Here is a 6,000-nt window from a genome sequence, read left to right on the forward strand (position 1 = left end):
CAAATTTTCCTACATTTTCCTGCCTTTTTCTGGGCCCTCCAAACTGTTCCAATCTCTGCCTGTGACCCAGTTACAAAGTCATTTCCACATTTTGGGGTATCCTTGCAGTAGCACTCCACTCTCTGTGGTGCCAATTTACTGTATTAGCCCACTTTCATGCTGGAATAAAGAACTGCCTAAGAGTGGGCAATTTATAAAGGAAATAGATTTAATTAACTCACAGTTCTCCATGGCTGGGGAAGCCTCAGAAAACTTACAATCATGGAAGAAGGGGAAGCAAACATGTCCTTCTTCACATGGCAGCAGGAGAGAGAAGTACTAACCAAAGAGGGAAAATCCCCCTAAAAAATCATTAGATCTCATGAGAACTCACTCACTGTCATGAGAACAGCAGCATGGAGGTAACTGTCCCCATGATTTAATTACCTCCCACTGGGTCCCTCCCATAACACATGGGGATTATGGAAACTACAATTCAATATGAGATTTGGGTGGGGACATGCAAAATCATATCAGTTTAAGTATAAGGTATTTGACTAGGACCATACCTTTGTGATGGGGCATGACTTCTCGGTTGCATTTCATTTTGTCCTGGCACCTTAGTAGTTAACAGCTGCTGACTGAATGGCAGCCAGAAGTTCACTACCAACAACAGGTGCATGAGTGCCACCACATTGCAGATCTCTGCCTGGTCCCCAGCTGTCACACCAACCTTAGTGTGAGTGTGGAATGTTTAACACTGCGTGGCCATGCATACCAGTCCCGAGAGAGAGAGAGATCAAGCATGAGGGAGTACTGGTGAGGCAGCCAGCTGAAAGAGCAAGTGATGACTCAGAAAAATATACAGAGCCATTGGGGTTTCTTAATAGGCACTCACTGCCCCTAGGAAGGGGTAAGGAGAAATGTAATGGACCCTGCTGGGTCTGTTGCTATGTAAATCTCATCTCTGGGGAAGTGACTGGCACAAGAATATCAGATGTCACTAGTGTAGACATTTTGCAGATGTGTCTTATATTTACCAGTGTGCAACCTGTGAGCAAATTCCAAATGTGTGAGCGTGGGAGTGTGGGCAGATGGGTATGGATGTGTGCATATGCCACTTCTTACATCTACTGCCCACAAAGCAGGAGCAAGGTTTAAGAGGTGAAATTTGACATGACATTTCATGCATACTGATAGAGATAGTTTAATTTTTGCAAATACTCGTTGTCAGCTGCATTTTAGAGGCGAACACCCCATCCACACACACTCTCTCACAAATACGTGAAATGAATCAAATTGCCCATAGCTCCCATGGGAAAAACGTGCTATTACTCTGTTTCCAAAGCAGTTGTCAGATCTCTGGTGATACCTCAAACCAGATCCTTGCATTTATGTGACAAGGACTCTTAAAAAGCCTGAGAGCTTGTTCTAGGGGTAGGGAAATAAAATAGATAAGGGGAGTTTATTTAAAGTTAAAACTGAGAGGAACAGAAAGACAGAATATTTATATTGATATGTGATATTTTATCCTTATTATGCATTTTTATCCTCTATTTGGTCAATGGACAAATAGTGCTGAATGTAGGACTAATCTTAAAGCAAATGCCCAGAGTACTTGAACTGTATTGAATTAAATTGAAATGGATCAAATTGAATCAAATAGATTCTGTGAGTGCTCACCTCTGTCCAGGAATAGGTTATTTAAGACTGATTTTTGATATAGAAGAGACAGCCTTAGCTTACAGTGTGGGGCATAAAGCAAGGAGGAAATGGAATTTATGTCTGTCCTGGGCAGGAGTTGGTAGCAAGCAAGGGGAGGTCTCAGTCTTCAAGGCAAGATCAGAAGCAAAGTTAAGCTAAGATCAGAAGCAAAGTTTCAGACAGGAAATATATCTGGCTGGAAAGTAATTTAGAACTTAGAGCCCAGGGAAAATCCCAGAAGCCCTGTGCCCAGGGATAATGTTGCTGGGGGTAGGTGTGGATATTAGGGTAGAACAACTGTGATCTCTAGACAATTTTGTCAGGAATTGGTAACAAGGAAACCCTAAGATACAGACTACGCAACACCAGTTGTAGACCATCATGGTGACCAATATTTCCTGAACTTCAGGAGCAGTGGACAAGGGAACTACTAGGGAATATGAAATAAACACAAGATATGGTTTTGTGCCCTGATCTTGAAAATCCCTGACTCTTCCAATGTACACAGCAAAAAAATTTGTAAAATGTTTATATTTCTTTTGTGTGCAGTCATAAGATTAAAGCAAAGAAGCCAAGAAAAACACTATTCATATTAAATAAGATGATTTTCACATAAATAATTGCCACATTCTATTTTACTATTTATTTTCATATTCACAAGAAGGAATTCATTTGAAAATGACGGTGGAGTTCTGCTCTCCTGTGTTAAGTAAATGACAGAATCAAAAGTCTCTCATGATCTTGAAAAGACAGTGAATCCAGCCTCCCACCTCAAAGTTAGATTGTATGAGCCCCAGCATAAAAGTGTGCTAGACTCATTTTAAAATCTCCATCACTGCATGACCTTGAGCTACCTGCCACTTCATCTTCTAAACCTCCCATTTTCTTTCTTATAAAATTTCCTAAGAGGGATTCCCAGCACTTGCTCAGTGGTCACCGTGTGCCAAATACTGTTCCACGTATTTTATCTAAATTCTTCCATTTTAATCCCTATCATCACCCAAAACCTCAGATGAAAACTATCTCCATTTTAAAGAGGGGGAGTTGAAATATGTAAAGGATAAAGAACTCATCCAAGTCACCTAGTTTCTAAGGGAGAGCACCAGAACATAAACCTAGGTCATTGGGTTTCTAAGTCTATCTGTTTGACCAGCAAGCTATACTTTCTCCCAGGGAAAATATTTCTTATGCAATATGAATATGATAGAGGTGAAATGCATAATAGGTACACAATAAAACCTAGTAAATGTTGTTTTTCTCCTTAGTTTGTCCAGCATTTACCTCCTAACCTCACCCCAGGTTATGGAAAGGGAAGAGGGAAACTGCAGGTATACATGGGTTTTACCTCCTCAGGTGATTCTGACAGACTTCACAATTGAGAACCTTTCTCTTCTATGAACCCATTCCATGGTTTTGTAGCAGTCAGCCTCAAGAGATTCCTTCCTGACTTCTGACTTCATTCAAACAGGGGAGACTAGAAGGCATTTTTCCCCTTGTTTTATTAAAAATTCTGTGTTACAACACTCCTAGGAGTTTATGATTAAGTCAAACATGTCAAAATCGTTTCCTCTAAAATTATATAGCTTTCTGAAGTCTCTATTTTCTTTCCACTTTGACTTGTACAATCATGATATAGCTATATAAATGAATATCTCCTGAGTGCAAGTACATTCTGCTTCTTGAGTTGCCAGGTACTATTTCCAAAAATTAGATCCAAGTGTGACGTGCTGCTGCATTCAGATCCGTTACCTGCTGCTGAGCTTGGCTTACATGGTCCATCGCTGTATTTGCCTCCTTCCCACCAGAGCCTTTTTTACAGAGAGCTTCGGCATTAGCTGCAATCCTAGTAGACATCTTAAGAGTATAAAAAGTGTTACACCAATCTAGAACCACTCAATGTGGCCACAAATTTTTGTGGGTTTGGGTGGCTAGGTGGCTTTCCGATACATACTTAGAAATGTCAATGTTTTATCATAGCTATGTGGATCTAACTTCTGTGCATGCTTATGAGCCATTTTAAAGCAATTTAGTATAGTGAAACATGAGAAAAAATGAGAAAGAATGACAATTTCTATGAGGAACTTATAAAGACTGATATTTTATTTGAATAAAATTGTAGAGTGGAAAGTCCCTAGCATCTTAAACGTATGAAGAGATTACTGTTCTCCCAATCCCTCCCCACAATGGATTATCAGTTTTTTGGATGAGCTTTGGAGGATTCATGAGCCCCAAAATGAGGGCAAAATTTTGTAGCTGCATTTTGGGGAAAGAGTTTTATACCGTTTTTTTCCCCAGATTCTCCAAATGACCTGTGCCATGATGAATTAAGGATACAGAGCTAGAGAAAAAAAAAAAAAAAAAAAAAAAAAAAAAAGATGTGAGCTCAGTGTCCATGTCTGTACTGAATAGAAATGTAGTCTACATCTATTTTGTTATTTTTACCTAAATAGTTAATTCAACGTTATTTGCTGTGTGTCTAAGATGTATCATGCACAGTACCAGACACTAAGAATGTGACCAAACATCAGATTCCTTTCTTTTGAAGCCTAAACTTTTTAAAGAGGGAACTCTTTGCTAGCTCTACATTGACTCTTTCTTTTCTTGATTCTCAGGTGTACCATCTACTCCAGCCTCCCAATACTTTCTTTTCACTTGCAGTGGATTCTCCAACTCTCACCTACCTCTCTCTTTTCCTGGGCCTCACTGAGGCTAGGAAAATAATGGGATGGATTTTTGACATGTTTCAATTCTGGGAAGAATCTACACTCTTTCTGGCATGGTATGATACAGAAGTTATAGCAGAAAATGTTTAGCTTCATGATGCAGAATCTTTTGTTGTATTTTGCTGTTCTTATATGATATCAGACCTCTCTGAAGGCTACTGTTCTTGTATTCCTCCACTGTCAAATCTTAAAACTCCCATCTCTAACTTAAACTAAAGAGCCCATGCACAGCATAATAAATATAAACACAGTAAACAGGTAACATACAGAATGGGAGAAAGTATTCATAAACTACACATCTGACAAAGATCTAATGTCCAGAATTAATAAGCAATATAAACAATTTCACAATCAGGAAACTACCCCATTGAAAAGTGAGCAAAAGACATAAACAGACATTTCTCAAAAGAAGACATATAAGCAGCCAAAAAACATATTTAAATAAATCCTCAGTATTGCTATGCACTAGAGAAATGTAAATCAAAACCACAATGAGATACAATCTCTCACCAGTGAGAATGTCTATTATTAAGCCTGGGCAACAAGGCAAAATCCCATCTGTACTAAAATACAAAAAAAAAAAAAAAAAAACCCTGGATGTAGTGGTGTATGCCTGTAGTCCCCACTACTTGGAGGGCTGAGGTGGGAGGATCACTTGAGCCCAGGAACTTGAGGCTGCAGTGAACCGAGATTGTACCACTACACTCCAACTTGGGCAATAAGAGTGAGACACTGTCAGGGAAAACAAAAAAGGCTGGGCGTGGTGGCTGATGCCTGTAATTCCAGCACTTTGGGAGGCCGAGGTGGCTGGATCACCTGAGGTCTGGAGTTTGAGATCAGCCTAATCAACATGGAGAAAACCTGTTTCTACTAAAAATACAAAATTAGTCAGGCGTGGTGGTGCGTGCCTGTAATCCCAGCTACTCAGGAGGCTGAGACAGGAGAATTGCTTGAACCCGGGAGGCAGAGGTTGTGGTGAGCAGAGATCACGCCACTGCACTCCAACCTGGGCAATAAGAGCGAAACTCCATCTCAAAAAAAACAAAACAAAACAAAACAAAAAGAATGTCTATTATGAAAAGTAAAGCAACAATAGTTACTGGCAAGGCTACAGAGAAAAAGAAATACTTACATACTGTTGGTGGGAATGTAAATTAGTTCAGCCATTGCGGAAAACAGTTTGAAGATGTCTCAGAGAATTTACAACTACCATTCAACCCAACAATCCTATGACTAGGTATATATTCAAAAGAAAATAAATTATTCTACCAAAAAGACACATGTACACATATGTTCATCACTGTGCTATTCACAATAGCAAAAACATAAAATCAACTTAGGTGCCCATCAATGGTGGGCTAGATAAAGAAAATGTGGTACATAGACACCATGGAATACTATGCGGCCATAAAAAACTACATCATGTTCTTTGCAGCAACATGGATGCAGTTGGAGGTCATTATCCTAAGTCAGTTAATGAAGAAACAGAAAATCAAATACTACATGTTCACACTTATAAGTGGGAGCTAAACACCGTTCTCATGAACTTAAAGATGGAAACAATAGACACTGAGAACTACTCGCAGGAAGACAG

General features: G+C 39.4%; 1 long non-coding RNA gene across 1 annotated transcript in view; it reads right to left on the minus strand.

Annotated features, from left to right (window-relative positions):
- LOC104682838 overlaps positions 1 to 700 on the minus strand; it is a 557,507-nt gene extending 556,807 nt beyond the window's left edge. Inside the window, exon 1 of the long non-coding RNA XR_750739.1 lies at positions 549 to 700. This is a non-coding gene — a long non-coding RNA (uncharacterized LOC104682838). The remainder of the gene's footprint in view (positions 1 to 548) is intronic.
- Between the last annotated feature and the right edge of the window lie 5,300 nt (positions 701 to 6,000).

The sequence above is a fragment of the Rhinopithecus roxellana genome, chromosome 1 (assembly GCF_007565055.1).
Source record: "Rhinopithecus roxellana isolate Shanxi Qingling chromosome 1, ASM756505v1, whole genome shotgun sequence".
NCBI classification, from domain to species: Eukaryota; Metazoa; Chordata; class Mammalia; order Primates; family Cercopithecidae; genus Rhinopithecus; species Rhinopithecus roxellana.